Genomic DNA, 24,931 nt, shown 5'->3' with positions numbered 1-24,931 from the left:
ATAAAGAACTTGAAACATTCCATGCTGTAGAAACTTATAGAACCCAGTATCAAAAAGGAATAGTGGTGCATCACGTGAGAGAAGAGTGCAGCCATCTCACGGTCCAGGAACCTTACCTGGGTACTGCTGGAGTAAGCATTGACCTTGAGATGCCCTGACTCACAGTCCAGGGACCTTACCTGGGTACTGCTGGAGTAAGCATTGACCTTGAGATGCCCTGACTCATGGTCCAGGGACCTTACCTGGGTACTGCTGGAGTAAGCATTGACCTTGAGATGCCCTGACTCACGGTCCAGGGACCTTACCTGGGTACTGCTGGAGTAAGCATTGACCTTGAGATGCCCTGACTCACGGTCCAGGGACCTTACCTGGGTACTGCTGGAGTAAGCATTGACCTTGAGATGCCCTGACTCATGGTCCAGGGACCTTACCTGGGTACTGCTGGAGTAAGCATTGACCTTGAGATGCCCTGACTCACGGTCCAGGGACCTTACCTGGGTACTGCTGGAGTAAGCATTGACCTTGAGATGCCCTGACTGACAGGAATGCATACACCACAGTCCCCTCGTCCCCTCTCTTTAGTCTTTCCCACCAGACTTGTCTTTTTCTTTTTTCTAATTCCTAATTTTTTTCTAATCCCCTAGCTTACCCTGTGGCACCAAACATGCCCTTGTTCATGTTTTTGTACAGACAGTAGTCAGGTTTAAAATCTAGACTTACAAATAAAGCTTTACTGCATTTTTTCTTTCTCTCTTGGCCCATTGCTTGTCCCAGACTTCTCATAATCCCTCCACATATGTTTCAGAATTGTCTCACAGCATCCAGTCTCTTAGCAGCCAGTAAATCACAAAGGAGATGGGGACTGTCACGTGTGTTTGGCAAGGCCAACTTCTGGGACAATGTAAGGTATCTGCTCCCTTCTGGGGGTCAGAAGCATATCATCTGTCCTCGTATCTCCACCTGGGGTGACCTTCCTCCCACCAGTTAATCGCCAGAGCCGGGGTACCCCTGTTATGGAGAGTAGAAACAGCCAGATAGTTAGAGATGATGTGACCCCCCCACACACACCGCACTTCATTCTCAGATGGGCCGTAGATCACACGCGTGATGTCATTGGTATCCCTGGGTCTCATTTGGGAATCACTACTTTTTATGCCTTTAGAATACAGCATGCTTATGTCAATGAAAATCATCCTCAACTGCAGCAATCTGATGCAATAGCTAATTTCTCTTCATTTGCACAGCTGTTTTACCTGTGCTGACAATTTCTTCTGAAGAAAAATGTTGCCCCCCGTGGGACTGGAGCTCTTTCAGCTTTGCCAGCATTTCAGAAATAAATGGAGTGCTAGCGCACAGGCGCTTTCGGCGAGCCACGGGACTGCCAAAGTGGCGGGTCCTCCCACAGCCTCTGGGATGTGGAGGTGAACCTCTTTACAAGCAGTGCCTGAGGCTGAGGCCGGAGAGAAAAAGAAGAGGAGCACCGGCGGCCGTGGAAACCGCAGCTGCGGCTGTCCCCGGTTGGAAACTCATATTTTAACTTAGAATGGTTGAAATTCTTAATTACGTACAAAGTTGAATATGACCTCCACCAAGGCATCCTCACCATGCCTTTGTGTACGGTTTAAAGCTGTCCTTGGAACTTGGGTTTGAAGGTGAATTTGTAGACGGTTGAGGTAAGCAGTTTGGTTTAGGTATTCGCCGAAAGGAAGACTGTACCACACAGTGGGAGGGGTTCAGAATCACTGCCACTTGACACCATGTTTCTTTCCAGTAACATGATGGTTCCGATATTTGATGGTTGAATTCGTTACTTGTTACTTTTTAATGGACAATGACATGACAATAGTCACCCCGTGGAAACCATCCTTAACATTCTGGATTTGTATCTTGGCCTGAGTCTTACCCCAAGGTGGCTCACACTCTGGATTCTAGGTGTTTCAGAACACGCAGACTTGCTTACTTCTTCAAATCACTTAGGGCATTTGTGGTCTCTTTAGTGGGTGAGCTTGCCTCCTAAGATGGAGGATGTTGGGAATGGAAGTCACTGTACTAGTGAACGGTGACCAAAGGCTGCGTGTACCTGCGGTCCTCGGCAGGACGGTGGATTCAGGGTCAATAGTAACTCTCAGTTAGTTCAAATCTACTATGACTGCAACTGGTATCATCGAGAGCAAAAGAAATCAGCTCGGAATTGAAATTATTTTCTCCACCCAAATACAGAGAAGAATTGTGGTTTTATTCTAACTTATTCTTAGCTGTTTGACATTAGTGAAGGAAAAGTAGAATAGACACTTCCCACGTGGCACTTTGGCAGCTACTATCTTTCTCTACATTTTAAAGCCCTCAAAATGAACAGATTTTGAACAATGTTTTCTCTAAAAGAAGAAGTTGGTTTCTGAGGGCGGTGGTGACAAAGTCCCCTCTTTCCTGTGTGTCAGAGGTAAACGCACAGTACACCAGCATTACAGTGTCCTTTCGGGAATTCAGGAATGGTTTTATTAGGGACAAACTAGGAAAACCCCCTTCTTCAGAGTAGCAATAGATAACAGTTCTGAGATGATATATTTTTTGATAACTTGCTTCTTGTAACACTAATCATAATTTCAAAGTCTCTGACTCCATTTAGTCTTAAAGAGATCCTATAGTTTGGATGGGGTTAAAATAGATGGTTTATCCAATACTATTGTTTGTCAATCTTAATGCACAAAATATGACTATTTAATTTCAACTAGTTTTACTATTGCTAACAATTATCATGATACTGTAATACCTGTGTTTAAATGGCATTTATCTAATCAAATATAGTATATTTCTACTATAATGATATAGCCTCTTTAAAATAGAAAAAATGGCTAACTCTAGCTCATCTTACTTTAGACTATATTGGGCCCAATATAATCATAGGAGTTTTAGCTGTGAAAAGTTAAAATTGAAGTTATCATTATTATATAAATATGCCAACATTTATTACTAAAATTCTAGGACAGAGTGTATTATTGCGGTTACTTCTGAGCTCTGAAGCACTAAGAAAAACCTTCCCTTTTATTCACAAAATGCCCTATGCATTACAGTAAAAACCCATAATACCAGCATTTGCCCTAGAACAGTTCTGTTTTCCATGGAGGATTGTCCAGGCAAGGCATAAGAAAATCAGAAAACTCCGGTAAAAAGAAAACATACATTCGAGCTGTACATTTAAAACAAAGCAGATAGCTCTTCCCAAAGCAAAGCAAAGCAAAGACTTGGTCTTTGTTTCTCAGAAAGGGACGGTTTGAAGCTAGCTCAGGGACGATTTCAAAGTCGTGAGCATATCCGAGGTAGTGATAGATTCACTGTATATTTTATAGCAGCATGGAATTTAAAAAATGGGAACGCCTACAATATTATTTCATCTGAAGCATAATAAATATAGAGAGCAAGGTCGCTGGAACCGATGATTTAAACAAACAGTGCAGTTCAACAGGCATCCAACACGAGGAGGGAAAGGTTGAAAAACAGCATTAATCGCCTCGGTGTTTAAAACATTCTTCCTTCATGATTAACATGAAGAACTAAGTAAGGCTGGTTTGCATTTTTCTTTTGGGTCAAAGGAAGTCACTGAGATATAATTTCATGTCTGACTTTGAAAACCGGGGGCTTGGTGTTATCATGACTTAGGCCATGTTTTTGATGGATTATCCTGGGAAAGAGGAGTTGCTACAGTGCTCAAATCATTTAATTCTTTAGGAAAGCAAGCCCATAGTTTCTCAAGCTTCAGATGGAGTCTAAATGGCAATTTCTGAACAGCAAGCTGGGTCTGGAAACTGGGTTTGGGGGGTGTTGGTAGCATTCTGTTTGGGGGTAAAGAGAGTAGACAGAGTTAAGTGAAGGAGCCAGATGGTGAACTTCTGGCAGAAACTGTCATGTTCCTCCTTGCAAGGAGTATTCAAAGGGAGGGAAAGATTCCAGACGGAGGTCCAAGGAAGCCAGTTTTACATCCTTCAGTCCTCACCATTGCTGAAGGCTAAGGTGAAAAGCTTGAAGCGTGCCTCAGTTTCTGTCTGTGTCAGACCCAGTATTTTCGCTTGTCAATTTTAGTGGACAAGCTATAACTACCTAATTTTAATTAGCTTTAGTATCGCTAATAATTATCATGTTTCTTTAGCACCTATGCTTACACTGGTATTTATCTATGCAAATACAATATATTTTCACTATAATGAATAAGATAGATCAAATTCTTCGAAAAGGAAAGGATTGCAATGTCTAGATCATCCGTCAGTGATTTGTACAGATGACTCAGTATCTGTTTCCTTATCAAGCAATAAAGGAACATCAAAGCCACTTTTGTATATGAGATGTGGAAAGAGCTTGGCATACAGTAGGTGTTCACTAAGTAATAATTACATCAGGGCCACACAAAAACCAACGATTGCCACGTGAAGACAGACCTGGGTCCTTTTACCTCAGGATGACCATACTGCTTGTTCCAGGGACATGGTACAAGGCAGAGAAGGCTGAAATCAAATTGTAATTTTCGCTCCTTACTTCAAGAAATTCCTACAATCACTTACCTGGAAAAAAAATCAGCTCACCTGGGTAAAAAGCTTACTTATTAGAGCATCAATTTATTCATCAAAACTCACTTCGAAACAACCATTTCCTTGAGCCCACCGCCCCAAGTGATGATTGCTATACTAATTTCTTGCCCTGAAAGAGCTGCCTTAAACAGCTTGTACCCAGAGCTCTAAGCTCTATAAACGTTCTGTTCCTGACCTTATGCCCTCTCCCAAGACTGCAGAAATTCTGTGAAGGTGGTAGCCTTTCTTACCCTCCTGAGTTCAGATACTTAATTTGCAGTCAATTGGCCAGTGATGTTTTGAGGTATTAGTTACTGTCGTCTGATGGATTTTGAGCGTCTTGGTTTGCATATCTTCTGTGTGGGGGCGACAACAGCAACAGCTTCTGTGATACACGGGCCATTCATGACTCTGGTTCTATTAGGTTAAGAGTCTTATCTTTAAAAAGGAAAGCTGAGGCTATTGTAACCCAGCGGTAAGACATTTCGCTGACACATGGGGGGGGTCCTGAGTTCAATTCCCAGAATGGCAAAGAACAAAGAAAAATTATAAGCGAAGTCTAACATTTTGCTTAATTTTTAAAATTTAGAATAGAATTTCATTTTTCTATTAGTTTTTAATGTTTTAAGATTTTATCTACTTAAAATTTTATTTGAAATTGGCAATATATATATATATATATATATATATATATATATATATTCACATTGTACCTGAGGTATGTTATGAAGTCAAGACAATTAACACACCTTTGCTCACATACCCAGGAATTTTGAAGTATGCAACATGTTTTCATAACTATAACCATAATGCTGAGCCACAGACTTCATAAATCTGTCCCTTGTGCTTAGTTGGGAACTGTCCCCTCCAACGATTAGCTCCCTATTCCTTCTTGCCTCTCCCATCGCTGGCAGCCACCATTATGCTCTCTGCCATGAGTCTGACTGTTGTTGATCCCATATATAGTAGATAACAACCAGTGGTTCTCTTTGTGTATCTGTTTTATTTCAGTTCACTTAATGTCCCCAGATTCATCCGTGTTGCCAGAGATGTCTAAGAGTAATAGATAGTGATGTGTGTGTGTATACATATCCCATTAGATATGTATACATATAATAGATAGTAATAGATATAATAGATAGTAATAGATAGTGTGTGTGTGTATACATATCCCATTAGATGAAGAAAATGTGATATGTATATGTATATATATATATGATATGTGCGTGTGCACACATACACACACAGGCACGCACGAGCGTTCGGTTTCATCCCTTGGCTACTTCGGACTATGCTGTAGTGAATACAGGGGTGAAGACAGCAGACATACCAACTGCAGTCTGCTTTGGATGAATATGCAGAAAAATATTGCTGGACCTAGGGTTTCTCTGCCCTTTAGTTTTTAAGAACCTTTAGGCTGAATGGTTACACTGGGTACAAGCTCATCAATAGTATACAAGGGTTCCTTTCTCCCTGTTTTCAAACCTTGCGGGTGGGGTGGGGTGGGGCAGAGGGTGGTGCCACACGGGTTAGGTTGTCTTTTGTTTGCTGTGGTCTGAAAGCTTTATGGAACATTCTTAAATGCTTAATTCACTCACTTACTGGGCATAGACCAGCTCTTTGTCCCACTAAGACAGAAACAAAGTCCATGAGCAGTAGATGCCACGTTAGCTGCTATTTGAGGTGGGCTATTTGCTCTGCCACTTACGTTTGCTGGAAGGGCAGCCGTGCCCTTTATTCTTATTCTGGGACTTGGATCAGCTCCTGTTCCCTACCGTGGACCAGCTCAGTTCGTGGTCATGACAGCCATGGCAGAAGCTGCTCACCACTATAGCAGAGCAGGAAGGAGAGACAACGACGGAAGAACGTGTCAAAGCCTACTCCTAGTAACCCACCTCTGCTGGCTAGGAACCACCTCCTAAATATTCCACAGCCTCCTTAAATAGTACTGCAGTACTGCCAGCCGGGCAACAAACATCCAAAACCCAGCCTGTGTGTGTGTGGGGGGGCATTTTGCATTCAAATCACCCCAAATATTAAATCAGCCAAATTATCTCCATCGGGCCCTTGGCAGTAGCATACTCTGAGGGTAATGAAGGGAAAAAAGACCTGTCTCCCATCTCTCCCCAAAGCTGAACAGCAGGCATATTTTTAATGCATGTAAATTCATAAACTTCTCTTTCCATTTTCACACAGCAAAAGACTGTGAACTCCGTTTGTGCACTCCCGAAGAAGAACAATGAAACCTGAGTTTCAGATAAACAACAGATACTTTTACAGCTCGAGTGGGGCTCACACATTACCTGGGATCTCCTTATACTAAAACTGTCTTATTTATCTGAAAACCAAATTGAACTGCTTGTCCCGTATTCTCTCTGGCAACCCTCCTAGGAATTGTGAAAGTGTGCTTGAATTAAAGCCAGCCTTTTCTGCTTGTACTTCTAGAGTATTCCGAGCATGCTGTAAACTTGCCTGTGCTTCTTAAATTGATTTATTAAGTTACCTGTGCGGTGTGGAGCAGTATCCAACCAGACTAGTAAGGAACTACAAAGGAGCCCCTGTCAAGCAGAGGCGAGTCTGCTGTGGGAACGGAAAAGGCAGGAATTAAATTGGGTCTTCGGAGTTTAGGCTTCGGGGAGGGAATGGAGAAGAGGCTCGCGCGGATCTTAAGTGTAGCGGCTGAAAATAACACTCAGCTGTCACGGCCCTCGGTTTAGAATTGTATCTTTCTCTCGTTCTTGCCAGGTCTGTGCCCGGAGAAAAGCAGTCAGCGAGTCTCGTTTATGCCACCAGGCTGATTGTGGCCAGATGTTAATCTCAGTGTTTCTATATTTTTATTGCTGTTATATTATCTTTAAACTGCTGAACAACGGTTTGTAACGAGACTCCTAATATACAGTAGTCAGAATCATCAAGTTACAAGTCCGGGGAGTCCCTGTTGAAAATATTTTCGATGCTTTCCACCCTTTTCAGAAATCCATTCATTTATCTCGGTATCTCATAGTTAAAGGGTCCTACATTCATACTCTGAACAAATAAAAAGAGCTTCTGGGGAAAATATGTCGGTGTAGCTATTGTTTTCATTATCGTCCATCATGTTCATATTAGTGTGGGAAAGAGCCCTTTTCTCTTGGAAAGGAAGTTTCCCCAGAGGCTGATGTGTGGAAACACACCGGTACAACATCGCCCTCCACTGTCTGCTATAGGAAATGCATGCTTTCGTGCCTGTGTGCGGAGAAAGCCTTAGCCAGGTGTTGTAAGTAGTTCTGTCAAACTAGAGGAGGTTCTGCTGGCTTCTGGGAGCACAGGTGTGAGAACTTCAACAGAAGTGATGGGTTGGGCTTGGAGTTTTAGTTTTCTAAAAAGCGAAACAATAAGAAGTGTGCGCTGACTCCGGATAGGGATTCAGAAAGGGATTGAAAATCATTCCTAGTGAGTTTCAGCATGGCGTTGTCACGAAGGATAGAAAGCTCTCATCTTGTTTGTTCTTCCTTACATTGCAGCAGATCGTGACCGAGAAAAGGAGAGAACCAAGGCAATTCTGAGCAGCAGATCCAGGAACTGGATGAGTGGCTGGCTCAGGTCCTGCAGCACCCAAGCCTTTGCTGTGCCCTCGACCCAGTCCATTTGGCAGGGCAGAAATGTCTGTTTATTTTATAGTCACTGAGGTCTGGGAGCAGCGCCTCCTCCCCAGGGTGACTAATACTTGGGCTGGCCTCTGAAGTCGCCTCGTATTCTAACCGTGATGTGGAGTAAACACCCTGCATTAGAGAAGTGTTGCTTCCAAAAGCCTCTGGGTCTCATGTTGGATTTTGCATATCTTAAGTCTGAAGTACCATGTCTACAGCCTTTTATTCTAGAGTCTCTAGAATATTCCTTCCGGTACAGCACTGCTAGACCACCAGTTCCGATTTTAGTTAGTGTTCTTAAAATGAGTTCTCAAAGTGTCCCATCAATGTCTTGTTATAAGGAAGGATTTGGAAGCAGGGCTACCTGCCGAAGCTTATTGTTCTCCAAATCTGTTTTACTCAAGAAAATGTGTGAAGTCACACCCAAGAAAGATGAGTAGTTAGTTTGGGTGTGTGAAGCAAAAGGGGGAAATTACAGCTCGGGTGTATTCGGAAGGAGGTCAGAATCCTCCAGAACTCGGAAGACACCGCTGGATCAGGCTGCGGTCATGGCCAGATCAGTGGACTGAATGCTCGCTGTGACATCTTAGTACACTTCATAAAAGGAAGACGCGAACGGCATCGCAGGCCTTCTTAGCTCTCCTCGACTCGAACTCTGTTGTGTCTCTAGTGATTCTCCTGGGCTTTGACTTAGGAGGGGAGGCGGCGTGAGACAGAAGCCAAGCGAAGCAGATGTGCCGCTTTAAAGGCCCGCAAAGCATCTCCCCAAGCTGTGCTGTGTAGCCAAACACTTCTGAAAACCTGCGGCAAATAGATATAAAGAAACCAATAGTTTGCTGGGCAGCAGGCTTTGAGAAATCTCGTTAGGAAACCCGGTTAGAAACCCATTGCCAAGCCCCTCTTTCACCTATCCTGTGGGGTTCTTTTGTCGTTGCTGCCCAGGGGCAGTTTAGCCTCTGCTCCTCCAAAGGTGCCGCATAGGCTTCTGTGACCAATTTCCATAAAGTTCGCTTAGCAGTTCAAACTTTATTAAGACTCTTGACAAAAACAGCTGCTAGAATTGCAAAGGAATGTAATAAAAAAAAACACACAGAGTCAGAAACAAGCAGAGTCTATAAAAGCAATATCCACGGAGGCCAACTCCCCTTGGGGGTGCAAACCGATCCCAGAGTCTGTCCATACCATGTGGATCCCCAAATGGGCAGACAGCAGGACACCCTGGCCCAGCGGAAGCTCCCTGCCTGAGGCTGTGGTCATCGCTCCACTGAACGCAGAGCTGAGGTCAAGGCAGGATGCCAGCTAAAGAAAAGGGCAATGGAGGGAAGGCGCGGCGGTTTTAAAGAGTGGGGACACACTGGAGCAAGTTCATTTTCTGCTGGTTTTATTATGCAATAAAGAATTGCCAACACACACTCATTTTCTAAAGAGAAACAAGAACTGCTTAGCTGACAGTAGTTTCCATATTAGCACACCCGGAGAGGTGCACAGTAGACTTGGTTGGGCCCTGTGTCTCCCGTGGCAATCTTAGGGTAGATTGCAGATTAGAGTAGAAATTAGCCCAGTGTTGACGACCCACTACTGGTAAGCTCCTTTGATTGGGGAAGCTGTCCGATATATAGTTCATATTCTATTAATAGGACACCGACATTGCAAGGAAAAGAATACATTCACCATTGTTGCCTTCCTTGTTCAACTGTAATATGTAGAAAATGGAAAATTAGAAAATATGGTTTCCTCCCTCCCTTCATTCCTCCCTTCTTCCTTCTTCTTTCATTACAATTATCATTATTATTTTATTTTGAAACAAATGACTCACTGTAACCCAAACACATGATCTTCCAGCCTCATCTTCCCCAATGCTGAGATAGACTCGGCCCTGCCTGACATTTTATTTCTGTGGTTTTGACGGAAATCGTAGATGAGGCATCTTGAAGAGGTTAGTTTGATAAAGGAAGAAAACAAGTAAGAATACTAGCCCCTTCCCTTGCACTGCCCCTCAACATACATGCGCAGTGTGACAGAGAGGTCATATAGAAGATGCCAGAGAATAGCATCTAATCTGCCATGCGGGTATGGTGGAACCTGGCCCAGGGTTACAGATGAAGAATTCTTTGCAGGAACTTGGAGGAGTGCTTTAGTGATTTCAGAGCTAAGGGAGGTAGACCCTGTGATGGTCTGAAGTGAGCGGGAGTCCCTGTGAGGGCTGCCACATGGATAGAAATTTGTGCTCACTCAGTGTCCCCTAGTTATGCATGGCCAGGGCCCACCTACATCATTTTCTAAGGGAACGGTGGTGACACCTGTCCTCCTCTAGAGTGAATGTTGTTTTTGGTTAGAACACTGTGACCCTGCTTTCCATCTAGCCGTCATTTCTTCATTCATCAAACACATGGAAGCTTGCTATGCCTGCTGCTGTGCCAAGGAATAAAGGAATGGGCATGTATCTCTGTTCTCCAAGCCTGCAGAGACCAAAGACAGAGCAGAGTATTAAGAGCTGTGTGGAAGGTGGGAAACGTAGGTGAAGGTCGACTAACTGGGCCTAGAGCTCTGAAAGGCTTCAGAATGAGAAAACAGGGGCTATGACCTGAACTCAGTGGAGTTAGTCAGGCAGAAAATGTTTTGGGATGCAACTCCTGTACACCTGGAGGCAGAGTGGGACCTGTGTCCCCTGGGGAGTGAGGGTATCTGCCGAAGTGTTGTTAGGGCAGAGAAAGAACAGCTTTGGGGAAGCAGAGGCTGGTGGGGACAGGGGATGGGGGAAGTAGGCCCCCGGGGAAGGACAAAGTAGATCTTCATAAGACTCTGGCTTTTCCCCACCAGCCTGAATTATGCAAGAAGGACCAAAGCCAGCCTCCCAGAGGTGTCCACTGTTCCCCAGCTGCTCATCTTGACTAAGGGTGAGTGAATGGTTCTGTTGTTCAAATTCATCAGGATGAGAGGCAAGCTGAGTGTATTCATGCCGTCCTGTGTTGGCAGCAGGGCTAAGAAGACACAAAGAGGCCCTAGGTGGCAGGGATGCGAAGAGGCACACTTGCCTTGGAACCTGGCTCCTCAGTATTGCTCTCCAGGGCAGAGATGGACCTCGCTCCCATGGAGAAGTGCCTGCGCAGAGTTCTGATGACCAGAAAGAGCACCACTGGGGCTGAGGTGCCAGGTGACTCCATCCCTTCCTGCAGCCACAACCTGGTGGACATCAGGCTAGCAGCATGTGCTTCTGCTACTTAAGTTTCCAGCTTTATTGGGATATAAGTCACATCTCATAAAATACACCTGCTTTTAAGTATACAATTACAAAAATCTATATTTTCAAAATGTAGTGAAATATATGCTACGAAATGTGCCATTTTAGCAATCTTGAGGTGCACAGTCCTGTGGCATTAGTTTGACTGCAGTGCTGACGGTTAACAACACCATTTCTATTTATAACAGATTTTCATAATCACACACATGCTCTGCTTAACCCTTTCCTCATCCATTTTAACTCTTTTCTTTCTATTGTGTTTTTTTTTTTTTTTGAGACAGGGTCTCGTTGTGTAGTCTTGGCTGTCCTGGAACTAGTTGTGTAGACCAGGCTGCCTCAAACTCACAGAGATCTGCCTCTGCTTCCCGAGTCCTAGATTTTTTTTTATTTTATTTTTTTATTTTTTTTCCGAGTCCTAGATTTAAAGGCGTGTGCCACCACCACCTGGCCTTTATTCTACTTTCTATCTGTATGCTTTCCTGTGTTAGTGTTTCTTGGAAGAGGAGCTACAAAGCAGTGGTATTTTTGTATGTTAGTTTCTTAGCTTAATATCTTCAAGCTTCATTCATGCAGACTATCAAAATTTATTGTTTTTAATGACTAATAGTATTTCATTGTGCATGCACTCTGCAGTTTGCTTAGCTATTCATTTGTTGATGGCCCCGTGGTGTCAAGACTGATGCACAATTATCTTTCCAAGTCCTAGCTTTTGGTGCCTCGGAGATGACATGCTAATTTTATGTTTAGGTTTTGGGGGAATTGTTACACTGTTCCCACAGCAGCTGTGCTGTCCCAAGCTCCCTCCAGTCATGCGTGAGGGCTCTGATTTCTCCACATCCTCACCAGTACTCGTTTTCCATGTTTAAAACAATATTATTGCAGTCATCTCAGAGGATATAAAGTGATATGTCCTTGTGGCTTTCATTTGCATGTCCCTTGTGACCAAAGACACTGGCATTATTTCACGACTAGAATGGGCATTTGTGTATCTTCCTTGAAGACACATCTGAGACCTTTTTCCATCTCAGAATTTGGTTGTCTTTTTGATGTGCTGCTTCTAACTAGTCTGGATAGTAAACCTTAATAGAAGATTAATATTGAGGATATTAAGCTTTAATTGAATCTCCTTAACAGAAATTCCAGATAGTTCCTTCCACCCGTAGATTTTTACTCTCTTGGAAATGTTCCTTGATACTTTCTTCAAAGCAGTTAAGTGGATTGTTCCTCCCTTTTTGCCATAACTTTCCTCTATTCAGACACATGGTCCAGGTCCCTGGAGTGTGGGAAGAAAGGGACTTCAGTGCCTGGACACCACAGAGCTGTCTCAATCAGCCTCTCTCACAGGGGCCCGCTCTTCCTGAGGGCATCACCCTGTAGAGCTCTAAATTCCTCATGGTTGAATTAATCATTTCCCATCCACGGAGGCTACTTTTCAAAGTAAATATTCCACTCATCTGTTCACTCCTGGGCAAAGTCCCGGGCCCTTCTCAGCCACATCTGCTTGAGTTGCGTGTCAGGTCGCCGCATTCCAGGCAGAATCACCCGGCGCATTTGCAGCGCCTGCCTGGCTGTTCTAAGGCCCTCACATCTCCACCTCCTCACAAGGGGGCAGAGATGCATGCCGATGTTTTAAATTAAGTCAGGATGTGGGAATTTATCCTGCCCCAAGATGACAGGGGCCTCCAAGCTGTCACTGCAAGGATGTCACTCACAGTTCCCACCAGAGTCCAGCTCTCAACTTGGCAGGGCTGTCAGGTTACATAGTGGTATCACCTAGACTCCCCGTGTCCCTTCTCAGCTCCGTTTGCCAAACTTATCAGCAGGCCTCAGACTTCTGAACTATCCTGAGGACAGCAAGAATTCAAGGTGGGGCGAGGGAAACAGCCAGAGCGCTTTTCTTTCCTTTAAGTTTGTTATGGAAAATTCCAAGTACATGCGAAAGCAAAGCCCGAGTCATCCTCCAGGAAGCATCAAGGACTGTTATCCACGCGCGCATGGTCAGTTCTGTTCCGGTCTCATTTCTACCCACTTTCCCCTGCCCAGTGCCATCTTGAAACAAACCCCAGGGCTTATGTAATTTTATTCATTATGGTTTCGTATCATTTCTCTAAGACATAAGAATTCGTGAACACACAGACATGAATCCGTTGTCACACGTCACCCCTTATTGCCATTCTCACGTCCCGTTTGGGCTCACATTTGGCAGGGCCTCAGCCATGTCCTTTTATTCGGCTACTCTTCTTCCGTTTGCATTAGGAATCCAGAGGAGGCGCGTGAACTGCACTTGGTCAATATCTTTAATTTATAACTTCTATGGTTTTAAAATTAGCCACTTCTGGCCCCCGAGGGCCGGGAAGCACTTCATGTATTCAGAAATGTAGATCTCACCCCGGTGAAGGCCCCTGAGCGAAAGTATGTAGGCGTTGGTTCTCAGGCACTGTTCAGGTGCGGGAGCTGGGGAAGCTTGAGTATGATATTCACGTCATAGCGTTTGAAGATTTTATAATGTGAATATACGGTCAGTGAAATTAAAATATAAGTTCAAGAGTAAGGAAAGAAATGAAAAAAAGACAGTCAACCAGACAGCCTAGAATTTACATGAGGCTATAAGCAGGGTGGAAATATAGGACCCTGAGAAATACCAGCATTGCGCCTCTCTTATGCAGGTCGAGTGGGTAAGGTGCATACATTCTCCGCTCTTTGAGCATGAAGTCCTTGCTCCTTTGCCATACTTCAGAACACAGCATCCTTTGCTCATGGATTTTGATCCTCTGCCTCGGTCCCCGTCTCTTGGCACTTAGTAGTAGTGCTAGGTTACAATTAAATTCATTACAGACTTCAGGGTGGGTAGGCTGAGCCTCCCTGAGTCTCTTGTGGGCATTTATCACTTCTGAAGGTCTTTTTACATTTAGACCATGTAAAAGGCGTGTCTAACGTTCCCAAACTTTATCTTGGCTTTTAAATTCAACGGACATTCTTCTTTGACTAGTTGGCTTTTTCTTACACTTACTATTTGTTGAGTAAATACGTAAAGTCACCAAAGAACTGCAGTCAACTGCAGCTAAAGGGACAGCTAATAGTGTGGAAGTGGTACCATATCTCTTAGACAAACAGATTGTCTCTGTTTAAAATCTAGCGGCTATACTAGATTTTAAAAATAAGTTCTCAGTGCAGTTGCAGGATCACAGCAAACCGGAGCAGCAAGTACAAAGCAGTTCCGTGCCTCATTGTGCACAGCCTCCCTGCTGCCAGCACCCCAAGCAGGCCAGCACGTTTATTACGAGCGATGACCCCGCGTTGACATGTCATTATCCCCGGGAGTCCACGGTTTGCGTTGGGGTTGGCTTTTGGTGTTGTACAGTCGATGGGTTTGGAAACATGTCGAATGGCAGGTAGCCACTACTGCAGGATCCAGCGGAGTGGGTTTTGGCCCACTCGCCTTTCCCATCTGCTAATCTCACCCATCAGTTTTCCGGGACCTAGGCTTTTTAACTGCGCTTTCCAGACTCCGGCATCTTTCATGCTTTCCAGACCACTGGGGCTCTTGAGTTTCCATCCTTAGACCATTTTAGACCTTCAAGGATTCTGGTCCTGAAATCTTTTTGTACCTTATTTAGTCTCCAACTGTACCTCTTTTTCTTTGTTTTGGTGGTTGCCATCGTATTCACGTAAATGGAGGAATCACGGGGGCAAAAAATGGAGGTATAGAAACGGAGTAGAGCCGAACTCTGAATAAAGGAGCATATGGAAATCATATGGGGAGGACATTTTGATGCAGCAAAAGCCATTATCCTCTGCCCCCAGGCTGTGAACAAAGGTTGCTGATTTGTGTGGATGGGCAGCACTCTGTTGGAATATAGTTCCTTATTTTAATTTTATAATTGCAACTTCTCATCTCACACACAAATAGGGTGGAATAATAATTAGTTCATTGAAATCTGTGAGTGGTTTAAAGTTACCAGCTTAAAATTCAGTAAAACATATGAAAAATCTTTCTTACTTATACAAATTAAGACCAAAAGGTTATGTTGTCTTGGCCAAGTACCCAGTTGCAAAAGTTGAGGGTAATTCAACCTCACGTAATTCCCCATCTCACGCTGGGGTGATGGATGTCCATGACACTTATTTTATGTTGACGCAGAGTGGCTAACCTAAGCACAAATGTTTGATAAAAACAGTGTCTATAGCAGGCTTAGAAGTATGAAGCTTCTTCACTATTTTAGAGTTAACATTTATAGCAGGGCGAGCTGGGGAGGGAGGGAGAGAAGGAGGAGCAGAAGGAGGAAGAAAAGGAAAGGAAACATTTTTGGCATTCATTGTCCATCAACAGGCGATTTTCATTAAACCGGAGTTTGGATCAACGCAGGGAAAGCTTGATAAATCCCTGATAAGGTGCCAGATGTTCTAATGAACTTTCTTGGGGGTTTTGCCATTTCAAGTTGATGTGTTTTGCCCAAGGGCCAAGACTGGGATGGTCCTCACATCTGATGTTGATTCTTCAACCCTCCCCCATGCCTCTGGACATCAAGTACCCACTGGAGAGGCAGTAAATTGGACCAACCTAATAGAAACTGTAGTCAAGCCTGGAAGCAATATTCTGGCTCACATTTCCAGAGAAAGTGTCCTGAGAAATAAAGGGTTCTTGGGATCTTTTTGCTGCTTAGCAGTAGGGAATACACATCTCGGATAAAATGCAGGCCACTCTCTAAAGCACCTCCATACTTTCAAGGCCGCTTCCTGGAGAAACAAATAAGAGGACCAGTCACTCAGAAAGTACCAGCAATTGATTGAGTGCTGTCCCAGGCTTTGGGATTTAGAGATGGATTCAGCACGGTCTCTCTCCTCAGAGCTTTCAGGCCTATGGAGTGAAATTCATGTATAGTATCAGTATCTCGTGACATGACAGGCACAAAGTTCACACTGTGCTTTGAAGGCTTGGAGACATGCAGCCTACTGTTCCAAGTTAGCAAATTAGATGGTTCTTGCCACTTGGGATTATTTTCTTGACAACATGTGTGTGGACTACTAGATCCGTTTCATTGTTTGACTGATGAAATGTTCTTTCTTTCTACCCTCACCTGATACCTCTAGATTTCGAAAAGTTGACATTTGGAAGAAGAAAAAGGTCTCCCATAATATGATCAAATAATATCACGTGAGCATGGAAATAATATTTTACAGGAGGGACCCATGTCCCTTCACTGGAGCAGAGACTGCTGCTGCAGGTCCCACTGTGACTGATGGAACACATCTTATTTGGGAACAAGTTCAAAGCACAATACTGAAGAAATTCTCTTGTTCTGACTCAAGAGCTTTTATGGCTGAATTCAGAGTTAGCTTACCAAAGTCTTAAGAGAACTTGATATTTTCTTTATCTCCCATCCTTCCATTCTTCTTCCCCATCCCTTGATCTCTCTCTGTGTTTGGTATCAAATCCAGAGCTTTGTGCTTGCAAAGCCAGTGTTCTATCACTGAACTGCACATACCCATGGTCACTCACAAGAGACTGGGAAGCACAAAGGGAGAGTGGGTGGAAGGAAGGGCATAAAGGGGCACCAAAAACAGAGTAGGGAAGTCATTTCTGGTTAACTTTGGCATGTAGGGCAGCGATTAGTGAAAATATCTATGCTCTATTTCTAAATGATTGTAAAAGAAGACCAGGAAATTCCCAAGACAACTGATGACTGGAAGGACAGAAATGTTTATTATCCAGTGTGATTATTAGGCATGGTATACATACATTGAATAACTAGAATGTACCTCATAAAGACTCACAATTTAAAAAAAAAACTAATTGGGCCGGCCTTCATATTGTAACGACAGAAAGATAGACACATCATTTGGTCTGTCATGCCCTGGTTAATGCTACATTGTCATTACAATCCTTTAATGCAGTAATAGATCATTAGATCTGAGAGAAAGCTTGGTCCCAGGATTAAATGCCTAATTAGTCCTTATTTTATTTTTCAGTGCTGTGACTCAAATCCAGAGCCAAGAGTACTCTAGGAAAGAACTTTACCATTGAGTTACATCTTCAACCCACAGATTATTATTATTATTTAATTAAAAAAGCCAGTAGAGTTGTCTAAAAGTGACTGCTTACAGCCCTGGGTTGAAAAAGATTCTGAGCTCATAATGGATTTCACAAGAGGTAGATTAATGATGTCTCCATGGCCATGCAAATGGGAGGGGATAGCATGCCATATATTTGCCAGTTTTCATTTTTATGGGTAAAGAAAGGGACTACTCACACTCTATAGGTTTGTACAAGGCCTCAGTTGTAGCTAGTTGAGTGGAGTATCAGCTTCTGAAGACTGAGACTCCTGCAGTCACCAGAGAGAGCAGCTATCAGTGTGTGTGTGTGGGGGGGGTCAATTCCTGGCACACATAGATCTGGATCGACATGTATGGCCCTAAATGAACCTACTGCCTACTGGAGGCATTTTTTTGGACGTGGATGGGCAGGACATAACTGAGTAGGGAATGTGGTAGGGTTGCTTATGGAAGAGGACTCCTTGCATGGGTGATAGCGATTGGTCACACTTGTTTCCATCTCTTGTTCAAGCCTGTCTTATCTTTAACACCCAGCCTGCTTCAGGACTAACAACACGAAGGAGAGAAAAGCAATTGGTGGATCATTTGAATCACTTGCTTTCCAGCCTGATCAGTGCTGTAGAACAGAAAGAAGCGGCAAGAGCCTTGCCTCCTCCCCTCCAGACTCTGGCCTTTCTTCCGCGTGAAAAGGCACCTTTGACAGGTATTCCTCTTCAGTATTTAGCAGTGATACTTCTTTCCAGAAGTTCTTTCTCCCGCTGTATCTTTAAACCAGGCAATTGCTCCCACTATCCAGAGACATTAGGATATAAGATCCGATTCTAAGTTCTGAACTCACTGAAAAGAACAGCATATTTCGGAAAAGAAACAGTTTCACCTTGGGAGTCTACGAGCTACATAAGAAGCAATATTCGAGGCCCAGAATAACCAAAAGTAAAAGCAAAGACGAAGAAGTTACACATAGAACAAAGGGCCAAGAAGCATGGGAATGGCCTTGTGGGCACAAAGATACAGTTGTTGAGCATAACTAGTGGGTATGTACTTTCTAAGATGGAAATGAAATTCCTGAATTCTATCCTGAATTCTTGAGAGGTAGTAGTTCCCTGTAGCTGGTTAATTGATGCAAGTGTGTGGTTTTTCAGGTGTTGATCGTGAACTGAACTCTGCTCTAATATGTGCCCCTAACTCGTTCCTTCTCTCCCATAACCTCAGCTCACGATCACTTCCTAGTTCGGAATGCTTTGTTTGCCACTATGTGGCCTGATTTTAGTCACTCCTTGGGGCATTGACTGAACACTCTCTTGTTAAAAGCTTGGGCTCACAGGTCTCCCGCACTGAACTTCTATTTCAATTTTCTAAACACCCATTACATTTTCCTGATACGTGCAATGCCACCCGCGGTTTGTGTAACGTGGGTGTCTTGGCTACAGTTTGTGATGCAATGAGCAGATTTGTCTGAAAGTGCTCACAGAGTAGGATTAACTTGCATGGCCTGGATGGTGGTCCCTATGAGGCTCAGGCTGGCTAACTTTCATAGCAGCTGGTGGGAATTTAACCTTTTGTTGGATCTGGTCCTTCCTGCTTCCGTCTCTCCGTGAACTTCTGTCATGTCTGCTGCCCCCGGTGAGAAAACGCTAAAACTTAGCATCTGTGCAGACAGATGAGATCTGTATCCTCTCCACTCCTCTGCCCTCAGCATCCAGCCTCTGCCTGGCAGGTGAGAGCCCCCATCTTGTTGCTGGGTTGTAGTGAACAGAGCGGCAGTTTGATAAGAGACAACCGGTTCGGCTTTTAGTAACTTACTTGCTTGTTTTCTGTCAGTTTGGTATTCCTCTCAGCCTCCAGCCATGCATCTCCACTGCTCTCAGGGCTGCTCAGAAAGTACAAGGTCACCTGCTGGGGGACCTGCTTACTTCCAAAGAGCGGGAACTCTCACCACACTCTGCCTGGTTCTTCAGCCTGGAAGTGGTAGGTACTTTCTTATCCAAGGATCTGCTTTTCTGGGATTCCGTTATCCATGGTCAACAGAAGTCTGGAAATATAAAACGGAAAATTTTGGAAGTAAACAATTCATAAGATTTAAGTGATTTGCTACTTTTGAATAGTGTTAGAGAGATCTCACCCTGTCATGTTCTTCATCTGAACATGACCATCCCTTGTCCAGTGTATTCATGCTACAGGTGTTCCCCATTGGCTTGTCACTTAATATCATCTTGAATACCTGGTTAACCATCACTGCTTAAGCATAGGTAGTGGTCCCAAAGCGTGAGAGTGGTGGAGTTGGCTATTTGTATATAAGAGGCTGTAAAATATATAACCCTGAAAGTCTACATTGACATCTGTGCAAAAAAGTAATGTCTGTGGTTTCAGAAATTGACTGGGAGTCTTGAAACAAAGGCCTCTTGGATAAGTGGAAGTGGCTGTGTTGTTGGCTCCTTTATACCCACCTCACTTTTAGGAATCTGGGCATATTAAAACTGGAATGATTTCTTCTCCTGAGTGAGGTGTGTCATTACCTCTTTTGAGTTGACTCTTCATTCTATAACTTTAAAAATATGTCTTCAACATTTTGCTTTGCATAGCAGTGGTATGGCCATTGTATACATGTTAGATAAGCAAATAAAATGGGGAAAGATGTTAAAAATAGCATGATTTCATCGTCCAAAGATAATCATCATCTACCCTGTTGTGAGGGACATGTGTGTCCCCAGTGTCCTTATAACTTTTCAGGGACCTGGGTGCTGGTGTCATCCTGAACAGGTATTGCTGTCACAGGTTGGAGGTTTGTGCTCTTAAGGTGCTAGAGGCGTTATTGATGGACACCTACTTTTCCATTTGTCATGGCACACGGTGACATGTTTTTTACTTCTTCATTTGGGACTCTCTGCATTAAACAAGATCCTTTTCTCTTTTTGCATATGTCTATGTGTGGTGCATACACATGTATGCATGTGTGTGTTTGGATGTGTGCGTGTGTGTGTGTGTGCGTGTGCACGTGGAAGCAGAGGTCCTCTTGGGTGTCCTCCTTAACCACTCCCCACCTTGTGCATTGAGACAGGTCTCTCACCAGCTAGTGCTCACACTGACTCTTCTGGCTAGCTAGTTTGCTCAGGTAATTTTCCCTCTCTGCCTCCCATGGATGTGCTAGGATTATAGGTCAGCCTACATGGCTACCCAGGTTTTAGGTGGATTCTGGTAATCCAAACACCTGTTCTCACCTTTGCACAGCCAGAGTTTTAGCAGAAGAATCATATTCCTAGGCTCACATGGCTATGTCCATCGATCCTATCAGTTTATAAAGGTTTTTCTGTAGTAACTTTTTAAACTAAACTTCCTTCCAAACGTTCAAAAACATTAACAAATTTCAACAGAATAGCAGCGTCCCTTTTTCTATGTTACCATTGCTTTCTGAGTTTTCTGTTATTAGCTGTTCACTTGGCGATCTCACCTCTCTTGCTTTATTAGTTGTGAACCCAGGACAATCATGTTGCTAAGTACTTTAGTTTTTCTTTAAAAAATATTCTCAAGGGGTATATTTCTGAATCAAAGGTAATGTACATTTTTAAGTCTTTAAATACGTGTGCCAGGGGCTAGGGAGGTGCAGGCAGAATGGGAAAAGTGCTGCCTAAGAACAAGGACCCGGGTTCGGATCCCCAGCACCCATGTTAAAAGTTTGGTGGGTGGTGCAAGCCTGTATCCCCAGCACTAGGAAGGTAGTGACAGGAGAGTCCCTGGGACTTGCTGGCCAGCCAATCTAGCTGAATTTGCAAACTCCGAGTTCAGTAAGAGAGCCTGTCTCAAAAACCACAAAGCAACAACAAAAACAAAACAAGAAACAACTCAAAGACTACCCAAAACTATAATTTAATAAATAGGTGGAAAGTAGTTGAAGAAGACACCTGACATTCAAGGCCTCCACGTGAACACACAAACATGTGCACCCACACACTTGTATGAGCATGTGCACACATATATACACAGCATACTCTTTGCTCAACAGCTTTCCAGAAAGCCTTTCGAATATTCTCATGGAGATCTGTGAATGGTCCCTTTATCTACAATGGCTTCTTACAATATATACACTATTGCAAACCTAACACAAAACATTCGGAATTAGGGACACACACACACACACACACACACACACACACACACACACATATATATTCTGTATTTATTCTTTGATGATATCTTATTGCTTATTGTCCTTTCTTACCCTTTTTCTTCTTCTTCTTCTTCTTCTTCTTTTTTTTGGAAAGTGAAGTTGCCCTTCCTGAGAAGGGAATTCCTGGACCATTGATGTGTGTAGCTGGGAAACACCTGTATCAAATGTGAATTTTGTTATCACTCAAGGGCAGTGAGGGCATTGGGTCAGAAAATGATTGCATTGCAGAGATGATTATTGGTCTCAGCTCCTGAAATGGAGCGGCACCATGTAAAGAGTCAGGGGAAGGACTGGGATTCTCAGAAGGCAGAGGGAGCAAAGGGGAACTGCAGCAAGAGACTGTTTCTGTGGGCAGAAACAGATGAGACAGCAGACAAGGCTTGCAGACCAGTTTGAGGGATTTGGGATACAGGACCAATATTAGCTAGGATGGTAGATAGCATCTCAGGGTGTGGTTCCCAGTACAGGATGTGTTTAGGGTACGGGTTCTATGTGAGTTGGTTGCATGTGAATGTGGGCTTTCTGGTCTCACTGCCTCCAACAGGTTAGAGCCAGCTAACTGTTTTGAGGAGGGAACACATAGGTCAGTGAAGCCCTGTGTGTGGAAGCAGCAACAGGGTACCGGAAATGAAGCGTGGTAGATGATGCACAGCAAGGCTGTTTCATAGACGGGAGCTGTTGAGAGCGTATGACTGGGTGTGTGAAGTCTTCTCGTGTCTTGTGAGGTTCTCAAGCTTTGTCACCTTTGTCACCAATGCTGGTGGCTCAGGATCCCCTTTACTACTTGTACCTAGGTGGGACTGAGGGTTCACCCAGCCTTCTAACTCCGGGATCAATTAACCACAGGCAGGAGTAGCCTTAGGAAAAAAACAAACAAAAAAACCATTGACAATATTACTCAACTGCCAACTTCCATTTACCAGGGAGCCCTTGGACTATCTTAAGATGGGAGGGGGACATCTTGGTATTTAGAGTGCATTTTCCCTCACCACACATTCTATTTTTGAGGCTCTTATACATTTTATGCAGCCGAGGCTCTTTGCCAAGGATTTCCCAGCACCTCCCATACTGCCATTTAAGGATATGGGCTCAGTGTCTGTAGTGCCTCTCCTGGGTTTACCCTCTCTGTGAAGAACATAGCTAATTGTTGGTGAATTTGACCACAGACGCCTATTATTGGAAGTGATTGAATACAGCAGGATTTATGGACTAGATTTTTTTTCTTTTTCAGGAATTATAAGCTAACCCCAAATTACAGCAGGAATTCTTAAAACTCAATAATTAAAAGCAAAAAGGCAGTCCCTATGGAAAAGAACCATGTGGTCTGGAAGCTATCTTTTAAATTGAAGCCGAGCGAGTAACTCCCAAGAATTATGGATACAAATTAGCTATATTTGATCAGTAGATCGTATCTGTTCTAATTGATCTCCATTCTGTGGTTTTTGCCTGGTGAATAGGGCACTTGGGTTGGAAGCTTGGTGTTGGGGGCTGCACTGTAGTAGTGGTGAGGACAGGCTTCAGGTTTGGGGAATGAGGAGAAAAACGGGAGAGAGAGAACGAAGACAGAGAAAAGTGGGGAGGAAAGAGAGAAGAGGGAGCAGGGGAAAATAAGATGGCAGCAAGGGAGTAGGGAAGAGGAAGGGGGGAATGGTCTGAGAGAGACACACAAAGATGTGAAAGGAACAGAAATGACAAATGAAAGAGAGGGGAAGAAGAAAGACAGATGGAGAGAGACATGATAGAAGAGGAAAAAGAAGAGGGAGAGAAGAAAGACGAGGAGAGGAAAGGAAATGTGGGGGAAGGAAAATGAGAGCGGGCAGATTGAGGACAGGGAATGAGGTGAGAGAAAGGAGAGAAAAACAAACTGAAGGTAGGAGGAGGGACCGAGAGTTCTGAGATGCATACATTTCCACAGACAAGAAGCCTTATACACGCAGACCAAAGACAACATATTCTTTTATGTGGCATGTTTTGATTGTCTGTGGGAATGATTGATGTGAACCTGAGAAGAATTTGAACTTGACCAGCAAAGAGCCAAGAATGATGACCTTATCTCCGACTGAGGCAAAACCCTCTAGACCACAGTCATTAGGAAATTGGCAGTGGCAGGGGGCATGGTGGGGGGAGGTCTCTTGAGGAGAGGCTTTCCCACAAGAGTACTGACACTCTGGAGTTCTCAATGGATGAGAACTATGGCAAGAATGTGCATCACGTTTAGTGCCTTTTGTCCTTTTCTCTGATTTGGAGTAAAAGCAGCACACCAAGGGATGTGAACCGCAAGTAAACATGTGTTCTCTAGGGAGCTGTGTGGAGCAGGGCCCACTGGCCTGGCTTGGGGAATGTTGAGCGGGTTCTCTGTTCCCAGCTGCCTCTTTCCCAGAACCTCCTTCTGAAGTAGATGTGGCACTTATTACAGAGGACAGGGTGGCTTGGCACCCGTTCCCGAGTTCAGTTCTGGCCTGACTGAGAGGGGAAAACAAGTCTTGTAGTCTCAACCCAGTCCTCATGGGCATCTGTCACACAACCCACTCACATGCTTGCACACACAAACACACATCCATGACAAATCCTTGGCTTGCTCTGTTGAGAGTTGAGCAGCTCAGCAAAGTCCCAGGTGATGGGAGCAGGATGGAGAGGGAGACGGTAGAATCCAAGCCTTTCTCACAAAACAAAACAAAACAAAACAAACGAAAAACCAGTCTCTCTGTTTTTTGTTCTTGAGACAAAGGCTCAATATGTAGCCCGGATTGGATTTAAACTTATGTGGACCCCAATATCTATTCAGTAAGGAGTCCTTTGTGTTTGATTAGCCTCTTGCCTTAACTTTTCTGCATCCTGCCCTCTAAGGAGCAAATGCTATTAAATATAGGAGTTTCATGGATAAGGCAACCCCATTCTCTAGAAGGGAGCAGAGCAGTGTATATATAGAACCATATGTATGTGCATATGTGTGTGTGTGTATGTGTGTGTGTGTGTGTGCATATGTATGTGTGTATGCGTGCACCATAGGATTGTGGTACTTCTTGGTAATGAACAATCTCAGAAAATCTCATAGCTCTCCTGTATCTTTCTAACACACTAAAAATACTTGTATTTAATCAGATTTTCTCCCCCATGTTCTCTTCTTGGGGAAACAAAGTCATTTTTGATCCCAGGGCAAAAGATAGAATGTCCCCAGCTCTTCATGCGCGTAGCCAGCACCCACACAGGACAGACCTTCTCTGGCTGTCTTGTTGAGGGTTGTGTTTTTGCTGCCTGCTGGTGAGGCTAGGGCAGGCTTCTC

This window comes from Microtus pennsylvanicus, chromosome 4, assembly GCF_037038515.1.
Source record: "Microtus pennsylvanicus isolate mMicPen1 chromosome 4, mMicPen1.hap1, whole genome shotgun sequence".
NCBI lineage: Eukaryota > Metazoa > Chordata > Mammalia > Rodentia > Cricetidae > Microtus > Microtus pennsylvanicus.
This window is presented reverse-complemented; position numbering follows the sequence as displayed.